Consider the following 23,796-nt stretch of genomic DNA (forward strand, 5'->3'; position numbering starts at 1 on the left):
ACCTTCCTATAAGAAGTTATCCAAAAAGTAGCTTCGAAAAACGCGTAGGTTAAGTTTAAGAGTTGCTTCTAATGTACCAAAGCTGGACTTAGACATAATTTCACTCTCACAACATTATGGCTGGTTGGAGACAATCCGAACCACAAGTACCGGGTCCATGGTTCTGGCCGTATACTGGGGGGACGGGGATGACTCCCATTAACCCCTGACTATACCGGGGATACGCTTATCACAATGCCTTTCTGGTCTGTGCTGAAGCAGGGCATTCTGGCAGCCAAGTGGCTTGACCTTTATTAGTGAGCCTGGTTACCCCCTCTCGGAACCACAGACTAAGAAATCGCCAGCTCATATACAGTGCATAAAATATATTTATATAATATATTTATATATATACCCTTATACACCATTTTAATAAAAAATATCACAAAATTCTTCTAGGTCCCTCGGGAAGAGTGAAAGACGCGCACGTTCATTTTCAGAGCTCCTAGACCTTCCTATAAGAAGTTAGCCAAAAAGTAGCTTCGAAAAACGCTTAGGTTAAGTTTCAGAGTTGCTTCTAATGTACCAAAGCTGGACATAGACATAATTTCACTCTCACAACATTATGGATGGTTGGAGACAGTCCGAACCACAAGTACCGGGTCCATGGTTCTGGGCGTATACTGGGGGGACGGGGACGACTCCCATTAACCCCTGACTATACCGGGGATACGCTTATCACAATGCCTTTCTAGTCTGTGCTGAAGCAGGGCATTCTGGCATCCAAGTGGCTTGACCTTTATTAGTGAGCCTGGTTACCCCCTCTCGGAACCACAGACTTAGAAATCGCCAGCTCATATACAGTGCATAAAATATATTTATATAATATATTTATATATATACCCTTATACACCATTTTAATAAAAAATATCACAAAATTCTTCTAGGTCCCTCGGGAAGAGTGAAAGACGCGCACGTTCATTTTCAGAGCTCCTAGACCTTCCTATAAGAAGTTAGCCAAAAAGTAGCTTCGAAAAACGCTTAGGTTAAGTTTCAGAGTTGCTTCTAATGTACCAAAGCTGGACTTAGACATAATTTCACTCTCACAACATTATGGCTGGTTGGAGACAGTCCGAACCACAAGTACCGGGTCCATGGTTCTGGGCGTATATTGGGGGACGGGGGGGACTCCCATTTACCCCTGACTATGCCGGGGATACGCTTATCACAATGCCTTTCTGGTCTGTGCTGAAGCAGGGCATTCTGGCAGCCAAGTGGCTTGACCTCTATTAGTGAGCCTGGTTACCCCCTCTCGGAACCACAGACTTAGAAATCGCCAGCTCATATACAGTGCATAAAATATATTTATATATATGCCCTTATACACCATTTTAATAAAAAATATCACAAAATTCTTCTAAGTCCCTCGTGAAGAATGAAAGACGCGCACGTTCATTTTCAGAGCTCCAAGACCTTCCTATAAGAAGTTAGCCAAAAAGTTGCTTCGAAAAACGCTTAGGTTAAGTTTCAGAGTTGCTTCTAATGTACCAAAGCTGGACATAGACATAATTTCACTCTCACAACATTATGGATGGTTGGAGACAGTCCGAACCACAAGTACCGGGCCCATGGTTCTGGGTGTATACTGGGGGGACGGGGACGACTCCCATTAACCCCTGACTATACCGGGACGACGCTTATCACAATGCCTTTCTAGTCTGTGCTGAAGCAGGGCATTCTGGCATCCAAGTGGCTTGACCTTTATTAGTGAGCCTGGTTACCCCCTCTCGGAACCACAGACTTAGAAATCGCCAGCTCATATACAGTGCATAAAATATATTTATATAATATATTTATATATATACCCTTATACACCATTTTAATAAAAAATATCACAAAATTCTTCTAGGTCCCTCGGGAAGAGTGAAAGACGCGCACGTTCATTTTCAGAGCTCCTAGACCTTCCTATAAGAAGTTAGCCAAAAAGTAGCTTTGAAAAACGCTTAGGTTAAGTTTCAGAGTTGCTTCTAATGTACCAAAGCTGGACTTAGACATAATTTCACTCTCACAACATTATGGCTGGTTGGAGACAGTCCGAACCACAAGTACCGGGTCCATGGTTCTGGGCATATACTGGGGGGACGGGGACGACTCCCATTAACCCCTGACTATACCGGGGATACGCTTATCACAATGCCTATCTGGTCTGTGCTGAAGCAGGGCATTCTGGCAGCCAAGTGGCTTGACCTTTATTAGTGAGCCTGGTTACCCCCTCTCGGAACCACAGACTGAGAAATCGCCAGCTCATATACAGTGCATAAAATATATTTATATAATATATTTATATATATACCCTTATACACCATTTTAATAAAAAATATCACAAAATTATTCTAAGTCCCTCGGGAAGAGTGAAAGACGCGCACGTTCATTTTCAGAGCTCCTAGACCTTCCTATAAGAAGTTAGCCAAAAAGTAGCTTCGAAAAACGCTTAGGTTAAGTTTCAGAGTTGCTTCTAATGTACCAAAGCTGGACTTAGACATAATTTCACTCTCACAACATTATGGCTGGTGGTTGGAGACAGTCCGAACCACAATTACCGGGTCCATGGTTCTGGGCGTATACTGGGGGGACGGGGACGACTCCCATTAACCCCTGACTATACCGGGGATACGCTTATCACAATGCCTTTCTGGTCTGTGCTGAAGCAGGGCATTCTGGCAGCCAAGTGGCTTGACCTTTATTAGTGAGCCTGGTTACCCCCTCTCGGAACCACAGACTTAGAAATCGCCAGCTCATATACAGTGCATAAAATATATTTATATATATACCCTTATACACCATTTTAATAAAAAATATCACAAAATTCTTCTAAGTCCCTCGGGAAGAATGAAAGACGCGCACGTTCATTTTCAGAGCTCCTAGACCTTCCTATAAGAAGTTAGCCAAAAAGTAGCTTCGAAAAACGCTTAGGTTAAGTTTCAGAGTTGCTTCTAATGTACCAAAGCTGTACATAGACATAATTTCACTCTCACAACATTATGGATGGTTGGAGACAGTCCGAACCACAAGTACCGGGTCCATGGTTCTGGGCGTATACTGGGGGGACGGGGACGACTCCCATTAACCCCTGACTATACCGGGGATACGCTTATCACAATGCCTTTCTAGTCTGTGCTGAAGCAGGGCATTCTGGCATCCAAGTGGCTTGACCTTTATTAGTGAGCCTGGTTACCCCCTCTCGGAACCACAGACTTAGAAATCGCCAGCTCATATACAGTGCATAAAATATATTTATATAATATATTTATATATATACCCTTATACACCATTTTAATAAAAAATATCACAAAATTCTTCTAGGTCCCTCGGGAAGAGTGAAAGACGCGCACGTTCATTTTCAGAGCTCCTAGACCTTCCTATAAGAAGTTAGCCAAAAAGTAGCTTCGAAAAACGCTTAGGTTAAGTTTCAGAGTTGCTTCTATTGTACCAAAGCTGGACTTAGACATAATTTGACTCTCACAACATTATGGCTGGTTGGAGACAGTCCGAACCACAAGTACCGGGTCCATGGTTCTGGGCGTATATTGGGGGGACGGGGACGACTCCTATTAACCCCTGACTATGCCGGGGATACGCTTATCACAATGCCTTTCTGGTCTGTGCTGAAGCAGGGCATTCTGGCAGCCAAGTGGCTTGACCTCTATTAGTGAGCCTGGTTACCCCCTCTCGGAACCACAGACTTAGAAATCGCCAGCTCATATACAGTGCATAAAATATATTTATATATATGCCCTTATACACCATTTTAATAAAAAATATCACAAAATTCTTCTAAGTCCCTCGGGAAGAGTGAAAGACGCGCACGTTCATTTTCAGAGCTCCTAGACCTTCCAAAAGAAGTTATCCAAAAAGTAGCTTCGAAAAACGCGTAGGTTAAGTTTAAGAGTTGCTTCTAATGTACCAAAGCTGGACTTAGACATAATTTCACTCTCACAACATTATGGCTGGTTGGAGACAGTCCGAACCACAAGTACCGGGTCCATGGTACTGGGCGTATACTGGGGGGACGGGGACGACTCCCATTAACCCCTGACTATACCGGGGATACGCTTATCACAATGCCTTTCTGGTCTGTGCTGAAGCAGGGCATTCTGGCAGCCAAGTTGCTTGACCTTTATTACTGAGCCTGGTTACCCCCTCTCGGAACCACAGACTTAGAAATCGCCAGCTCATATACAGTGCATAAAATATATTTATATATATATACCCTTATACACCATTTTAATAAAAAATATCACAAAATTCTTCTAAGTCCCTCGGGAAGAATGAAAGACGCGCACGTTCATTTTCAGAGCTCCTAGACCTTCCTATAAGAAGTTAGCCAAAAAGTAGCTTCGAGAAACGCTTAGGTTAAGTTTCAGAGTTGCTTCTAATGTACCAAAGCTGGACATAGACATAATTTCACTCTCACAACATTATGGATGGTTGGAGACAGTCCGAACCACAAGTACCGGGTCCATGGTTCTGGGCGTATACTGGGGGGACGGGGACGACTCCCATTAACCCCTGACTATACCGGGGATACGCTTATCACAATGCCTTTCTAGTCTGTGCTGAAGCAGGGCATTCTGGCATCCAAGTGGCTTGACCTTTATTAGTGAGCCTGGTTACCCCCTCTCGGAACCACAGACTTAGAAATCGCCAGCTCATATACAGTGCATAAAATATATTTATATAATATATTTATATATATACCCTTATACACCATTTTAATAAAAAATATCACAAAATTCTTCTAAGTCCCTCGGGAAGAGTGAAAGACGCGCACGTTCATTTTCAGAGCTCCTAGACCTTCCTATAAGAAGTTAGCCAAAAAGTAGCTTCGAAAAACGCTTAGGTTAAGTTTCAGAGTTGCTTCTAATGTACCAAAGATGGACTTAGACATAATTTCACTCTCACAACATTATGGCTGGTTGGAGACAGTCCGAACCACAAGTACCGGGTCCATGGTTCTGGGCGTATACTGGGGGGGACGGGGACGACTCCCATTAACCCCTGACAATGCCGGGGATACGCTTATCACAATGCCTTTCAGGTCTGTGCTGAAGCAGGGCATTCTGGCAGCCAAGTGGCTTGACCTTTATTAGTGAGCCTGGTTACCCCCTCTCGGAATCACAGACTTAGAAATCGCCAGCTCATATACAGTGCATAAAATATATTTATATATATGCCCTTATACACCATTTTAATAAAAAATATCACAAAATTCTTCTAAGTCCCTCGGGAAGAATAAAAGACGCGCACGTTTATTTTCAGAGCTCCTAGACCTTCCTATAAGAAGTTAGCCAAAAAGTAGCTTCGAAAAACGCTTAGGTTAAGTTTCAGAGTTGCTTCTAATGTACCAAAGCTGGATTTAGACATAATTTCACTCACAAGATTATAGCTGGTTGGAGACATTCCGAACCACAAGTACCGGGTCCATGGTACTGGGCGTATACAGGGGGGACGGGGACGACTCCCATTAACCCCTGACTATACCGGGGATACGCTTATCACAATGCCTTTCTGGTCTGTGCTGAAGCAGGGCATTCTGGCAGCCAAGTGGCTTGACCTTTATTAGTGAGCCTGGTTACCCCCTCTCGGAATCACAGACTTAGAAATCGCCAGCTCATATACAGTGCATAAAATATATTTATATATATGCCCTTATACACCATTTTAATAAAAAATATCACAAAATTCTTCTAAGTCCCTCGGGAAGAATAAAAGACGCGTACGTTTATTTTCAGAGCTCCTAGACCTTCCTATAAGAAGTTAGCCACAAAGTAGCTTCGAAAAACGCTTAGGTTAAGTTTCAGAGTTGCTTCTAATGTACCAAAGCTGGATTTAGACATAATTTCACTCACAAGATTATAGCTGGTTGGAGACATTCCGAACCACAAGTACCGGGTCCATGGTACTGGGCGTATACAGGGGGGACGGGGACGACTCCCATTAACCCCTGACTATACCGGGGATACGCTTATCACAATGCCTTTCTGGTCTGTGCTGAAGCAGGGCATTCTGGCACCAAGTGGCTTGACCTTTATTCATGAGCCTGGTTACCCCCTCTTGGAACCACAGACTTAGAAATCGCCAGCTCATATACAGTGCATAAAATATATTTATATAATATATTTATATATATACCCTTATACACCATTTTAATAAAAAATATCACAAAATTCTTCTACAGTAAGTCCCTCGGGAAGAGTGAAAGACGCGCACATTCATTTTCAGAGCTCCTAGACCTTCCTATAAGAAGTTAGCCAAAAAGTAGCTTCGAAAAACGCTTAGGTTAAGTTTCAGAGTTGCTTCTAATGTACCAAAGCTGGACTTAGACATAATTTCACTCTCACAACATTATGGCTGGTTGGAGACAGTCCGAACCACAAGTACCGGGTCCATGGTTCTGGGCGTATACTGGGGGGGACGGGGGGGACTCCCATTAACCCCTGACTATACCGGGGATATGCTTATCACAATGCCTTTCTGGTCTGTGCTGAAGCAGGGCATTCTGGCACCAAGTGGCTTGACCTTTATTAGTGAGCCTGGTTACCCCCTCTCGGAACCACAGACTTAGAAATCGCCAGCTCATATACAGTGCATAAAATATATTTATATATTATATTTATATATATACCCTTATACACCATTTTAATAAAAAATATCACAAAATTCTTCTAAGTCCCTCGGGAAGAGTGAAAGACGCGCACGTTCATTTTCAGAGCTCCTAGACCTTCCTATAAGAAGTTAGCCAAAAAGAAGCTTCGAAAAACGCTTAGGTTAAGTTTCAGAGTTGCTTCTAATGTACCAAAGCTGGACTTAGACATAATTTCACTCTCACAACATTATGGCTGATTGGAGAAAGTCCGAACCACAAGTACCGGGTCCATGGTTCTGGGCATATACTGGGGGGACGGGGACGACTCCCATTAACCCCTGACTATGCCGGGGATACGCTTATCACAATGCCTTTCTGGTCTGTGCTGAAGCAGGGCATTCTGGCAGCCAAGTGGCTTGACCTTTATTAGTGAGCCTGGTTACCCCCTCTCGGAACCACAGACTTAGAAATCGCCAGCTCATATACAGTGCATAAAATATATTTATATATATACCCTTATACACCATTTTAATAAAAAATATCACAAAATTCTACAAAGTCCCTCGGGAAGAGTGAAAGACGCGCAAGTTCATTTTCAGTTCTCCTAGACCTTCCTATAAGAAGTTAGCCAAAAAGTAGCTTCGAAAAACGCTTAGGTTAAGTTTCAGAGTTGCTTCTAATGTATCAAAGTTGGACTTAGACATAATTTCACTCTCACAACATTATGGCTGGTTGGAGACAGTCCGAACCACAAGTACCGGGTCCATGGTTCTCGGCGTATATACTGGGGGGACGGGGACGACTCCCATTAACCTCTGACTATACCGGGGATATGCTTATCACAATGCCTTTCTGGTCTGTGCTGAAGCAGGGCATTCTGGCAGCCAAGTGGCTTGACCTTTATTAGTGAGCCTGGTTACCCCCTCTCGGAACCACAGACTTAGAAATCGCCAGCTCATATACAGTGCATAAAATATATTTATATATATACCCTTATACACCATTTTAATAAAAAATATCACAAAATTCTTCTAAGTCCCTCGGGAAGAATGAAAGACGCGCACGTTCATTTTTAGAGCTCCTAGACCTTTCTATAAGAAGTTAGCCAAAAAGTAGCTTCGAAAAACGCTTAGGTTAAGTTTCAGAGTTGCTTCTAATGTACCAAAGCTGGACTTAGACATAATTTCACTCTCACAACATTATGGCTGGTTGGAGACAGTCCGAACCACAAGTACCGGGTCCATGGTTCTGGGCGTATACTGGGGGGACGGGGACGACTCCCATTAACCCCTGACTATACCGGGGATACGCTAATCACAATGCCTTTCTAGTCTGTGCTGAAGCAGGGCATTCTGGCATCCAAGTGGCTTGACCTTTATTAGTGAGCCTGGTTACCCCCTCTCGGAACCACAGACTTAGAAATCGCCAGCTCATATACAGTGCATAAAATATATTTATATAATATATTTATATATATATACCCTTATACACCATTTTAATAAAAAATATCACAAAATTCTTCTAAGTCCCTCGGGAAGAATGAAAGACGCGCACGTTTATTTTCAGAGCTCCTAGACCTTCCTATAAGAAGTTAGCCAAAAAGTAGCTTCGAAAAACGCTTAGGTTAAGTTTCAGAGTTGCTTCTAATGTACCAAAGCTGGACTTAGACATAATTTCACTCTCACAACATTATGGCTGATTGGAGAAAGTCCGAACCACAAGTACCGGGTCCATGGTTCTGGGCATATACTGGGGGGACGGGGACGACTCCCATTAACCCCTGACTATGCCGGGGATACGCTTATCACAATGCCTTTCTGGTCTGTGCTGAAGCAGGGCATTCTGGCAGCCAAGTGGCTTGACCTTTATTAGTGAGCCTGGTTACCCCCTCTCGGAACCACAGACTTAGAAATCGCCAGCTCATATACAGTGCATAAAATATATTTATATATATACCCTTATACACCATTTTAATAAAAAATATCACAAAATTCTACAAAGTCCCTCGGGAAGAGTGAAAGACGCGCAAGTTCATTTTCAGTTCTCCTAGACCTTCCTATAAGAAGTTAGCCAAAAAGTAGCTTCGAAAAACGCTTAGGTTAAGTTTCAGAGTTGCTTCTAATGTACCAAAGTTGGACTTAGACATAATTTCACTCTCACAACATTATGGCTGGTTGGAGACAGTCCGAACCACAAGTACCGGGTCCATGGTTCTCGGCGTATATACTGGGGGGACGGGGACGACTCCCATTAACCTCTGACTATACCGGGGATATGCTTATCACAATGCCTTTCTGGTCTGTGCTGAAGCAGGGCATTCTGGCACCAAGTGGCTTGACCTTTATTAGTGAGCCTGGTTACCCCCTCTCGGAACCACAGACTTAGAAATCGCCAGCTCATATACAGTGCATAAAATATATTTATATATTATATTTATATATATACCCTTATACACCATTTTAATAAAAAATATCACAAAATTCTTCTAAGTCCCTCGGGAAGAGTGAAAGACGCGCACGTTCATTTTCAGAGCTCCTAGACCTTCAAATAAGAAGTTAGCCAAAAAGTAGCTTCGAAAAACGCTTAGGTTAAGTTTCAGAGTTGCTTCTAATGTACCAAAGCTGGACTTAGACATAATTTCACTCACAACATTATGGCTGGTTTTAGACAGTCCGAACCACAAGTACCGGGTCCATGGTTCTGGGCGTATACTGGGGGGACGGGGACGACTCCCATTAACCCCTGACTATACCGGGGATACGCTTATCACAATGCCTTTCTGGTCTGTGCTGAAGCAGGGCATTCTGGCAGCCAAGTGGCTTGACCTTTATTAGTGAGCCTGGTTACCCCCTCTCGGAACCACAGACTTAGAAATCGCCAGCTCATATACAGTGCATAAAATATATTTATATATATACCCTTATACACCATTTTAATAAAAAATATCACAAAATTCTTCTAAGTCCCTCGGGAAGAATGAAAGACGCGCACGTTCATTTTTAGAGCTCCTAGACCTTTCTATAAGAAGTTAGCCAAAAAGTAGCTTCGAAAAACGCTTAGGTTAAGTTTCAGAGTTGCTTCTAATGTACCAAAGCTGGACTTAGACATAATTTCACTCTCACAACATTATGGCTGGTTGGAGACAGTCCGAACCACAAGTACCGGGTCCATGGTTCTGGGCGTATACTGGGGGGACGGGGACGACTCCCATTAACCCCTGACTATACCGGGGATACGCTAATCACAATGCCTTTCTAGTCTGTGCTGAAGCAGGGCATTCTGGCATCCAAGTGGCTTGACCTTTATTAGTGAGCCTGGTTACCCCCTCTCGGAACCACAGACTTAGAAATCGCCAGCTCATATACAGTGCATAAAATATATTTATATAATATATTTATATATATATACCCTTATACACCATTTTAATAAAAAATATCACAAAATTCTTCTAAGTCCCTCGGGAAGAATGAAAGACGCGCACGTTTATTTTCAGAGCTCCTAGACCTTCCTATAAGAAGTTAGCCAAAAAGTAGCTTCGAAAAACGCTTAGGTTAAGTTTCAGAGTTGCTTCTAATGTACCAAAGCTGGACTTAGACATAATTTCACTCTCACAACATTATGGCTGATTGGAGAAAGTCCGAACCACAAGTACCGGGTCCATGGTTCTGGGCATATACTGGGGGGACGGGGACGACTCCCATTAACCCCTGACTATGCCGGGGATACGCTTATCACAATGCCTTTCTGGTCTGTGCTGAAGCAGGGCATTCTGGCAGCCAAGTGGCTTGACCTTTATTAGTGAGCCTGGTTACCCCCTCTCGGAACCACAGACTTAGAAATCGCCAGCTCATATACAGTGCATAAAATATATTTATATATATACCCTTATACACCATTTTAATAAAAAATATCACAAAATTCTACAAAGTCCCTCGGGAAGAGTGAAAGACGCGCAAGTTCATTTTCAGTTCTCCTAGACCTTCCTATAAGAAGTTAGCCAAAAAGTAGCTTCGAAAAACGCTTAGGTTAAGTTTCAGAGTTGCTTCTAATGTATCAAAGTTGGACTTAGACATAATTTCACTCTCACAACATTATGGCTGGTTGGAGACAGTCCGAACCACAAGTACCGGGTCCATGGTTCTCGGCGTATATACTGGGGGGACGGGGACGACTCCCATTAACCTCTGACTATACCGGGGATATGCTTATCACAATGCCTTTCTGGTCTGTGCTGAAGCAGGGCATTCTGGCAGCCAAGTGGCTTGACCTTTATTAGTGAGCCTGGTTACCCCCTCTCGGAACCACAGACTTAGAAATCGCCAGCTCATATACAGTGCATAAAATATATTTATATATATACCCTTATACACCATTTTAATAAAAAATATCACAAAATTCTTCTAAGTCCCTCGGGAAGAATGAAAGACGCGCACGTTCATTTTTAGAGCTCCTAGACCTTTCTATAAGAAGTTAGCCAAAAAGTAGCTTCGAAAAACGCTTAGGTTAAGTTTCAGAGTTGCTTCTAATGTACCAAAGCTGGACTTAGACATAATTTCACTCTCACAACATTATGGCTGGTTGGAGACAGTCCGAACCACAAGTACCGGGTCCATGGTTCTGGGCGTATACTGGGGGGACGGGGACGACTCCCATTAACCCCTGACTATACCGGGGATACGCTAATCACAATGCCTTTCTAGTCTGTGCTGAAGCAGGGCATTCTGGCATCCAAGTGGCTTGACCTTTATTAGTGAGCCTGGTTACCCCCTCTCGGAACCACAGACTTAGAAATCGCCAGCTCATATACAGTGCATAAAATATATTTATATAATATATTTATATATATATACCCTTATACACCATTTTAATAAAAAATATCACAAAATTCTTCTAAGTCCCTCGGGAAGAATGAAAGACGCGCACGTTTATTTTCAGAGCTCCTAGACCTTCCTATAAGAAGTTAGCCAAAAAGTAGCTTCGAAAAACGCTTAGGTTAAGTTTCAGAGTTGCTTCTAATGTACCAAAGCTGGACTTAGACATAATTTCACTCTCACAACATTATGGCTGATTGGAGAAAGTCCGAACCACAAGTACCGGGTCCATGGTTCTGGGCATATACTGGGGGGACGGGGACGACTCCCATTAACCCCTGACTATGCCGGGGATACGCTTATCACAATGCCTTTCTGGTCTGTGCTGAAGCAGGGCATTCTGGCAGCCAAGTGGCTTGACCTTTATTAGTGAGCCTGGTTACCCCCTCTCGGAACCACAGACTTAGAAATCGCCAGCTCATATACAGTGCATAAAATATATTTATATATATACCCTTATACACCATTTTAATAAAAAATATCACAAAATTCTACAAAGTCCCTCGGGAAGAGTGAAAGACGCGCAAGTTCATTTTCAGTTCTCCTAGACCTTCCTATAAGAAGTTAGCCAAAAAGTAGCTTCGAAAAACGCTTAGGTTAAGTTTCAGAGTTGCTTCTAATGTACCAAAGTTGGACTTAGACATAATTTCACTCTCACAACATTATGGCTGGTTGGAGACAGTCCGAACCACAAGTACCGGGTCCATGGTTCTCGGCGTATATACTGGGCGGACGGGGACGACTCCCATTAACCTCTGACTATACCGGGGATATGCTTATCACAATGCCTTTCTGGTCTGTGCTGAAGCAGGGCATTCTGGCAGCCAAGTGGCTTGACCTTTATTAGTGAGCCTGGTTACCCCCTCTCGGAACCACAGACTTAGAAATCGCCAGCTCATATACAGTGCATAAAATATATTTATATATATACCCTTATACACCATTTTAATAAAAAATATCACAAAATTCTTCTAAGTCCCTCGGGAAGAATGAAAGACGCGCACGTTCATTTTCAGAGCTCCTAAACCTTTCTATAAGAAGTTAGCCAAAAAGTAGCTTCGAAAAACGCTTAGGTTAAGTTTCAGAGTTGCTTCTAATGTACCAAAGCTGGACTTAGACATAATTTCACTCTCACAACATTATGGCTGGTTGGAGACAGTCCGAACCACAAGTACCGGGTCCATGGTTCTGGGCGTATACTGGGGGACGGGGACGACTTCCATTAACCCCTGACTATACCGGGGATACGCTTATCACAATGCCTTTCTGGTCTGTGCTGAAGCAGGGCATTCTGGCAGCCAAGTGGCTTGACCTTTATTAGTGAGCCTGGTTACCCCCTCTCGGAACCACAGACTTAGAAATCGCCAGCTCATATACAGTGCATAAAATATATTTATATAATATATTTATATATATATACCCTTATACACCATTTTAATAAAAAATATCACAAAATTCTTCTAAGTCCCTCGGGAAGAATGAAAGACGCGCACGTTTATTTTCAGAGCTCCTAGACCTTCCTATAAGAAGTTAGCCAAAAAGTAGCTTCGAAAAACGCTTAGGTTAAGTTTCAGAGTTGCTTCTAATGTACCAAAGCTGGACTTAGACATAATTTCACTCTCACAACATTATGGCTGATTGGAGAAAGTCCGAACCACAAGTACCGGGTCCATGGTTCTGGGCATATACTGGGGGGACGGGGACGACTCCCATTAACCCCTGACTATGCCGGGGATACGCTTATCACAATGCCTTTCTGGTCTGTGCTGAAGCAGGGCATTCTGGCAGCCAAGTGGCTTGACCTTTATTAGTGAGCCTGGTTACCCCCTCTCGGAACCACAGACTTAGAAATCGCCAGCTCATATACAGTGCATAAAATATATTTATATATATACCCTTATACACCATTTTAATAAAAAATATCACAAAATTCTACAAAGTCCCTCGGGAAGAGTGAAAGACGCGCAAGTTCATTTTCAGTTCTCCTAGACCTTCCTATAAGAAGTTAGCCAAAAAGTAGCTTCGAAAAACGCTTAGGTTAAGTTTCAGAGTTGCTTCTAATGTATCAAAGTTGGACTTAGACATAATTTCACTCTCACAACATTATGGCTGGTTGGAGACAGTCCGAACCACAAGTACCGGGTCCATGGTTCTCGGCGTATATACTGGGGGGACGGGGACGACTCCCATTAACCTCTGACTATACCGGGGATATGCTTATCACAATGCCTTTCTGGTCTGTGCTGAAGCAGGGCATTCTGGCAGCCAAGTGGCTTGACCTTTATTAGTGAGCCTGGTTACCCCCTCTCGGAACCACAGACTTAGAAATCGCCAGCTCATATACAGTGCATAAAATATATTTATATATATACCCTTATACACCATTTTAATAAAAAATATCACAAAATTCTTCTAAGTCCCTCGGGAAGAATGAAAGACGCGCACGTTCATTTTTAGAGCTCCTAGACCTTTCTATAAGAAGTTAGCCAAAAAGTAGCTTCGAAAAACGCTTAGGTTAAGTTTCAGAGTTGCTTCTAATGTACCAAAGCTGGACTTAGATATAATTTCACTCTCACAACATTATGGCTGGTTGGAGACAGTCCGAACCACAAGTACCGGGTCCATGGTTCTGGGCGTATACTGGGGGGACGGGGACGACTCCCATTAACCCCTGACTATACCGGGGATACGCTAATCACAATGCCTTTCTAGTCTGTGCTGAAGCAGGGCATTCTGGCATCCAAGTGGCTTGACCTTTATTAGTGAGCCTGGTTACCCCCTCTCGGAACCACAGACTTAGAAATCGCCAGCTCATATACAGTGCATAAAATATATTTATATAATATATTTATATATATATACCCTTATACACCATTTTAATAAAAAATATCACAAAATTCTTCTAAGTCCCTCGGGAAGAATGAAAGACGCGCACGTTTATTTTCAGAGCTCCTAGACCTTCCTATAAGAAGTTAGCCAAAAAGTAGCTTCGAAAAACGCTTAGGTTAAGTTTCAGAGTTGCTTCTAATGTACCAAAGCTGGACTTAGACATAATTTCACTCTCACAACATTATGGCTGATTGGAGAAAGTCCGAACCAAAAGTACCGGGTCCATGGTTCTGGGCATATACTGGGGGGACGGGGACGACTCCCATTAACCCCTGACTATGCCGGGGATACGCTTATCACAATGCCTTTCTGGTCTGTGCTGAAGCAGGGCATTCTGGCAGCCAAGTGGCTTGACCTTTATTAGTGAGCCTGGTTACCCCCTCTCGGAACCACAGACTTAGAAATCGCCAGCTCATATACAGTGCATAAAATATATTTATATATATACCCTTATACACCATTTTAATAAAAAATATCACAAAATTCTACAAAGTCCCTCGGGAAGAGTGAAAGACGCGCAAGTTCATTTTCAGTTCTCCTAGACCTTCCTATAAGAAGTTAGCCAAAAAGTAGCTTCGAAAAACGCTTAGGTTAAGTTTCAGAGTTGCTTCTAATGTACCAAAGTTGGACTTAGACATAATTTCACTCTCACAACATTATGGCTGGTTGGAGACAGTCCGAACCACAAGTACCGGGTCCATGGTTCTCGGCGTATATACTGGGCGGACGGGGACGACTCCCATTAACCTCTGACTATACCGGGGATATGCTTATCACAATGCCTTTCTGGTCTGTGCTGAAGCAGGGCATTCTGGCAGCCAAGTGGCTTGACCTTTATTAGTGAGCCTGGTTACCCCCTCTCGGAACCACAGACTTAGAAATCGCCAGCTCATATACAGTGCATAAAATATATTTATATATATACCCTTATACACCATTTTAATAAAAAATATCACAAAATTCTTCTAAGTCCCTCGGGAAGAATGAAAGACGCGCACGTTCATTTTCAGAGCTCCTAAACCTTTCTATAAGAAGTTAGCCAAAAAGTAGCTTCGAAAAACGCTTAGGTTAAGTTTCAGAGTTGCTTCTAATGTACCAAAGCTGGACTTAGACATAATTTCACTCTCACAACATTATGGCTGGTTGGAGACAGTCCGAACCACAAGTACCGGGTCCATGGTTCTGGGCGTATACTGGGGGACGGGGACGACTTCCATTAACCCCTGACTATACCGGGGATACGCTTATCACAATGCCTTTCTGGTCTGTGCTGAAGCAGGGCATTCTGGCAGCCAAGTGGCTTGACCTTTATTAGTGAGCCTGGTTAGCCCCTCTCGGAACCACAGACTTAGAAATCGCCAGCTCATATACAGTGCATAAAATATATTTATATAATATATTTATATATATATACCCTTATACACCATTTTAATAAAAAATATCACAAAATTCTTCTAAGTCCCTCGGGAAGAGTGAAAGACGCGCATGTTCATTTTCAGAGCTCCTAGACCTTCCTATAAGAAGTTAGCCAAAAAGTAGCTTGGAAAAACGCTTAGGTTAAGTTTCAGAGTTGCTTCTAATGTACCAAAGCTGGACTTAGACATAATTTCACTCTCACAACATTATGGCTGGTTGGAGACAGTCCGAACCACAAGTACCGGGTCCATGGTACTGGGCGTATACTGGGGGGACGGGGACGACTCCCATTAACCCCTGACTATACCGGGGATACGCTTATCACAATGCCTTTCTGGTCTGTGCTGAAGCAGGGCATTCTGGCAGCCAAGTTGCTTGACCTTTATTACTGAGCCTGGTTACCCCCTCTCGGAACCACAGACTTAGAAATCGCCAGCTCATATACAGTGCATAAAATATATTTATATATATACCCTTATACACCATTTTAATAAAAAATATCACAAAATTCTTCTAAGTCCCTCGGGAAGAATGAAAGACGCGCACGTTCATTTTCAGAGCTCCTAGACCTTCCTATAAGAAGTTAGCCAAAAAGTAGCTTCGAAAAACGCTTAGGTTAAGTTTCAGAGTTGCTTCTAATGTACCAAAGCTAGACATAGACATAATTTCACTCTCACAACATTATGGATGGTTGGAGACAGTCCGAACCACAAGTACCGGGTCCATGGTTCTGGGCGTATACTGGGGGGACGGGGACGACTCCCATTAACCCCTGACTATACCGGGGATACGCTTATCACAATGCCTTTCTAGTCTGTGCTGAAGCAGGGCATTCTGGCATCCAAGTGGCTTGACCTTTATTAGTGAGCCTGGTTACCCCCTCTCGGAACCACAGACTTAGAAATCGCCAGCTCATATACAGTGCATAAAATATATTTATATTATATATTTATATATATACCCTTATACACCATTTTAATAAAAAATATCACAAAATTCTTCTAAGTCCCTCGGGAAGAATGAAAGACGCGCACATTCATTTTCAGAGCTCCTAGACCTTCCTATAAGAAGTTAGCCAAAAAGTAGCTTCGAAAAACGCTTAGGTTAAGTTTAAGAGTTGCTTCTAATGTACCAAAGCTGGACTTAGACATAATTTCACTCTCACAACATTATGGCTGGTTGGAGACAGTCCGAACCAAAAGTACCGGGTCCATGGTTCTGGGCGTATACTGGGGGGGACGGGGACGACTCCCATTAACTCCTGACTATGCCGGGGATACGCTTATCACAATGCCTTTCTGGTCTGTGCTGAAGCAGGGCATTCTGGCAGCCAAGTTGCTTGACCTTTATTAGTGAGCCTGGTTACCCCCTCTCGGAACCACAGACTTAGAAATCGCCAGCTCATATACAGTGCATAAAATATATTTATATATATACCCTTATACACCATTTTAATAAAAAAATCACAAAATTCTTCTAAGTCCCTCGGGAAGAGTGAAAGACGCGCACGTTCATTTTCAGAGCTCCTAGACCTTCCTATAAGAAGTTAGCCAAAAAGTAGCTTCGAAAAACGCTTAGGGTAAGTTTCAGTGTTGCTTCTAATGTACCAAAGCTGGACTTAGACATAATTTCACTCTCACAACATTATGGCTGGTTGGAGACAGTCCGAACCACAAGTACCGGGTCCATGGTTCTGGGCGTATACTGGGGGGACGGGGACGACTCCCATTAACCCCTGACTATACCGGGGATACGCTTATCACAATGCCTTTCTGGTCTGTGCTGAAGCAGGGCATTCTGGCAGCCAAGTTGCTTGACCTTTATTAGTGAGCCTGGTTACCCCTCTCGGAACCACAGACTTAGAAATCGCCAGCTCATATACAGTGCATAAAATATATTTATATATATACCCTTATACACCATTTTAATAAAAAAATCACAAAATTATTCTACTGTAAGTCCCTCGGGAAGAATGAAAGACGCGCACGTTCATTTTCAGAGCTCCTAGACCTTCCTATAAGAAGTTAGCCAAAAAGTAGCTTCGAAAAACGCTTAGGGTAAGTTTCAGTGTTGCTTCTAATGTACCAAAGCTGGACTTAGACATAATTTCACTCTCACAACATTATGGCTGGTTGGAGACAGTCCGAACCACAAGTACCGGGTCCATGGTTCTGGGCGTATACTGGGGGGACGGGGACGACTCCCATTAACCCCTGACTATACCGGGGATACGCTTATCACAATGCCTTTCTGGTCTGTGCTGAAGCAGGGCATTCTGGCAGCCAAGTTGCTTGACCTTTATTAGTGAGCCTGGTTACCCCCTCTCGGAACCACAGACTTAGAAATCGCCAGCTCATATACAGTGCATAAAATATATTTATATATATACCCTTATACACCATTTTAATAAAAAAATCTCAAAATTCTTCTAAGTCCCTCGGGAAGAGTGAAAGACGCGCACGTTCATTTTCAGAGCTCCTAGACCTTCCTATAAGAAGTTAGGCAAAAAGTAGCTTCGAAAAACGCTTAGGTTAAGTTTCAGAGTTGCTTCTAATGTACCAATGCTGGACTTAGACATAATTTCACTCTCACAACATTATGGCTGGTTGGAGACAGTCCGAACCACAAGTACCGGGTCCATGGTTCTGGGCGTATACTGGTGGGACGGGGACGACTCCCATTAACCCCTGACTATACCGGGGATACGCTTATCACAATGCCTTTCTGGTCTGTGCTGAAGCAGGGCATTCTGGCAGCCAAGTGGCTTGACCTTTATTAGTGAGCCTGGTTACCCCCTCTCGTAACCACAGACTTAGAAATCGCCAGCTCATATACAATGCATAAAATATATTTATATACAGTATATACCCTTATACACCATTTTAATAAAAAATATCACAAAATTCTTCTGAGTCCCTCGGGAAGAGTGAAAGACGCGCACGTTCATTTTCAGAGCTCCTAGACCTTCCTATAAGAAGTTAGCCAAAAAGTAGCTTCGAAAAACGCTTAGGTTAAGTTTCAGAGTTGCTTCTAATGTACCAAAGCTGGACTTAGACATAATTTCACTCTCACAACATTATGGCTGGTTGGAGACAGTCCGAACCACAAGTACCGGGTCCATGGTTCTGGGCGTATACTGGGGGGACGGGGACGACTCCCATTTCCCCTGACTATACCGGGGATACGCTTATCACAATGCCTTTCTGGTTTGTGCTGAAGCAGGGCATTAGGGCATTCTGGCAGCCAAGTGGCTTGACCTTTATTAGTGAGCCTGGTTACCCCCTCTCGGAACCACAGACTTAGAAATCGCCAGCTCATATACAGTGCATAAAATATATTTATATAATATATTTATATATATACCCTTATACACCATTTTAATAAAAAATATCACAAAATTCTTCTAAGTCCCTCGGGAAGAGTGAAAGACGCGCACGTTCATTTTCAGAGCTCCTAGACCTTCCTATAAGAAGTTAGCCAAAAAGTAGCTTCGAAAAACGCTTAGGTTAAGTTTCAGAGTTGCTTCTAATGTACCAAAGCTGGACTTAGACATAATTTCACTCACAACATTATGGCTGGTTTTAGACAGTCCGAACCACAAGTACCGGGTCCATGGTTCTGGGCGTATACTGGGGGGACGGGGACGACTCCCATTAACCCCTGACTATACCGGGGATACGCTTATCACAATGCCTTTCTGGTCTGTGCTGAAGCAGGGCATTCTGGCAGCCAAGTGGCTTGACCTTTATTAGTGAGCCTGGTTACCCCCTCTCGGAACCACAGACTTAGAAATCGCCAGCTCATATACAGTGCATAAAATATATTTATATATATACCCTTATACACCATTTTAATAAAAAATATCACAAAATTCTTCTAAGTCCCTCGGGAAGAATGAAAGACGCGCACGTTCATTTTTAGAGCTCCTAGACCTTTCTATAAGAAGTTAGCCAAAAAGTAGCTTCGAAAAACGCTTAGGTTAAGTTTCAGAGTTGCTTCTAATGTACCAAAGCTGGACTTAGACATAATTTCACTCTCACAACATTATGGCTGGTTGGAGACAGTCCGAACCACAAGTACCGGGTCCATGGTTCTGGGCGTATACTGGGGGGACGGGGACGACTCCCATTAACCCCTGACTATACCGGGGATACGCTAATCACAATGCCTTTCTAGTCTGTGCTGAAGCAGGGCATTCTGGCATCCAAGTGGCTTGACCTTTATTAGTGAGCCTGGTTACCCCCTCTCGGAACCACAGACTTAGAAATCGCCAGCTCATATACAGTGCATAAAATATATTTATATAATATATTTATATATATATACCCTTATACACCATTTTAATAAAAAATATCACAAAATTCTTCTAAGTCCCTCGGGAAGAATGAAAGACGCGCACGTTTATTTTCAGAGCTCCTAGACCTTCCTATAAGAAGTTAGCCAAAAAGTAGCTTCGAAAAACGCTTAGGTTAAGTTTCAGAGTTGCTTCTAATGTACCAAAGCTGGACTTAGACATAATTTCACTCTCACAACATTATGGCTGGTTGGAGACAGTCCGAACCACAAGTACCGGGTCCATGGTTCTGGGCGTATACTGGGGGGACGGGGACGACTCCCATTAACCCCTGACTATACCGGGGATACGCTAATCACAATGCCTTTCTAGTCTGTGCTGAAGCAGGGCATTCTGGCATCCAAGTGGCTTGACCTTTATTAGTGAGCCTGGTTACCCCCTCTCGGAACCACAGACTTAGAAATCGCCAGCTCATATACAGTGCATAAAATATATTTATATAATATATTTATATATATATACCCTTATACACCATTTTAATAAAAAATATCACAAAATTCTTCTAAGTCCCTCGGGAAGAATGAAAGACGCGCACGTTTATTTTCAGAGCTCCTAGACCTTCCTATAAGAAGTTAGCCAAAAAGTAGCTTCGAAAAACGCTTAGGTTAAGTTTCAGAGTTGCTTCTAATGTACCAAAGCTGGACTTAGACATAATTTCACTCTCACAACATTATGGCTGATTGGAGAAAGTCCGAACCACAAGTACCGGGTCCATGGTTCTGGGCATATTCTGGGGGGACGGGGACGACTCCCATTAACCCCTGACTATGCCGGGGATACGCTTATCACAATGCCTTTCTGGTCTGTGCTGAAGCAGGGCATTCTGGCAGCCAAGTGGCTTGACCTTTATTAGTGAGCCTGGTTACCCCCTCTCGGAACCACAGACTTAGAAATCGCCAGCTCATATACAGTGCATAAAATATATTTATATATATACCCTTATACACCATTTTAATAAAAAATATCACAAAATTCTACAAAGTCCCTCGGGAAGAGTGAAAGACGCGCAAGTTCATTTTCAGTTCTCCTAGACCTTCCTATAAGAAGTTAGCCAAAAAGTAGCTTCGAAAAACGCTTAGGTTAAGTTTCAGAGTTGCTTCTAATGTATCAAAGTTGGACTTAGACATAATTTCACTCTCACAACATTATGGCTGGTTGGAGACAGTCCGAACCACAAGTACCGGGTCCATGGTTCTCGGCGTATATACTGGGGGGACGGGGACGACTCCCATTAACCTCTGACTATACCGGGGATATGCTTATCACAATGCCTTTCTGGTCTGTGCTGAAGCAGGGCATTCTGGCAGCCAAGTGGCTTGACCTTTATTAGTGAGCCTGGTTACCCCCTCTCGGAACCACAGACTTAGAAATCGCCAGCTCATATACAGTGCATAAAATATATTTATATATATACCCTTATACACCATTTTAATAAAAAATATCACAAAATTCTTCTAAGTCCCTCGGGAAGAATGAAAGACGCGCACGTTCATTTTTAGAGCTCCTAGACCTTTCTATAAGAAGTTAGCCAAAAAGTAGCTTCGAAAAACGCTTAGGTTAAGTTTCAGAGTTGCTTCTAATGTACCAAAGCTGGACTTAGACATAATTTCACTCTCACAACATTATGGCTGGTTGGAGACAGTCCGAACCACAAGTACCGGGTCCATGGTTCTGGGCGTATACTGGGGGGACGGGGACGACTCCCATTAACCCCTGACTATACCGGGGATACGCTAATCACAATGCCTTTCTAGTCTGTGCTGAAGCAGGGCATTCTGGCATCCAAGTGGCTTGACCTTTATTAGTGAGCCTGGTTACCCCCTCTCGGAACCACAGACTTAGAAATCGCCAGCTCATATACAGTGCATAAAATATATTTATATAATATATTTATATATATATACCCTTATACACCATTTTAATAAAAAATATCACAAAATTCTTCTAAGTCCCTCGGGAAGAATGAAAGACGCGCACGTTTATTTTCAGAGCTCCTAGACCTTCCTATAAGAAGTTAGCCAAAAAGTAGCTTCGAAAAACGCTTAGGTTAAGTTTCAGAGTTGCTTCTAATGTACCAAAGCTGGACTTAGACATAATTTCACTCTCACAACATTATGGCTGATTGGAGAAAGTCCGAACCACAAGTACCGGGTCCATGGTTCTGGGCATATACTGGGGGGACGGGGACGACTCCCATTAACCCCTGACTATGCCGGGGATACGCTTATCACAATGCCTTTCTGGTCTGTGCTGAAGCAGGGCATTCTGGCAGCCAAGTGGCTTGACCTTTATTAGTGAGCCTGGTTACCCCCTCTCGGAACCACAGACTTAGAAATCGCCAGCTCATATACAGTGCATAAAATATATTTATATATATACCCTTATACACCATTTTAATAAAAAATATCACAAAATTCTACAAAGTCCCTCGGGAAGAGTGAAAGACGCGCAAGTTCATTTTCAGTTCTCCTAGACCTTCCTATAAGAAGTTAGCCAAAAAGTAGCTTCGAAAAACGCTTAGGTTAAGTTTCAGAGTTGCTTCTAATGTACCAAAGTTGGACTTAGACATAATTTCACTCTCACAACATTATGGCTGGTTGGAGACAGTCCGAACCACAAGTACCGGGTCCATGGTTCTCGGCGTATATACTGGGGGGACGGGGACGACTCCCATTAACCTCTGACTATACCGGGGATATGCTTATCACAATGCCTTTCTGGTCTGTGCTGAAGCAGGGCATTCTGGCAGCCAAGTGGCTTGACCTTTATTAGTGAGCCTGGTTACCCCCTCTCGGAACCACAGACTTAGAAATCGCCAGCTCATATACAGTGCATAAAATATATTTATATATATACCCTTATACACCATTTTAATAAAAAATATCACAAAATTCTTCTAAGTCCCTCGGGAAGAATGAAAGACGCGCACGTTCATTTTCAGAGCTCCTAAACCTTTCTATAAGAAGTTAGCCAAAAAGTAGCTTCGAAAAACGCTTAGGTTAAGTTTCAGAGTTGCTTCTAATGTACCAAAGCTGGACTTAGACATAATTTCACTCTCACAACATTATGGCTGGTTGGAGACAGTCCGAACCACAAGTACCGGGTCCATGGTTCTGGGCGTATACTGGGGGACGGGGACGACTTCCATTAACCCCTGACTATACCGGGGATACGCTTATCACAATGCCTTTCTGGTCTGTGCTGAAGCAGGGCATTCTGGCAGCCAAGTGGCTTGACCTTTATTAGTGAGCCTGGTTAGCCCCTCTCGGAACCACAGACTTAGAAATCGCCAGCTCATATACAGTGCATAAAATATATTTATATAATATATTTATATATATATACCCTTATACACCATTTTAATAAAAAATATCACAAAATTCTTCTAAGTACCTCGGGAAGAGTGAAAGACGCGCATGTTCATTTTCAGAGCTCCTAGACCTTCCTATAAGAAGTTAGCCAAAAAGTAGCTTGGAAAAACGCTTAGGTTAAGTTTCAGAGTTGCTTCTAATGTACCAAAGCTGGACTTAGACATAATTTCACTCTCACAACATTATGGCTGGTTGGAGACAGTCCGAACCACAAGTACCGGGTCCATGGTACTGGGCGTATACTGGGGGGACGGGGACGACTCCCATTAA

This window comes from Ascaphus truei, chromosome 1 (genome assembly GCF_040206685.1).
Source record: "Ascaphus truei isolate aAscTru1 chromosome 1, aAscTru1.hap1, whole genome shotgun sequence".
Lineage (NCBI taxonomy): Eukaryota > Metazoa > Chordata > Amphibia > Anura > Ascaphidae > Ascaphus > Ascaphus truei.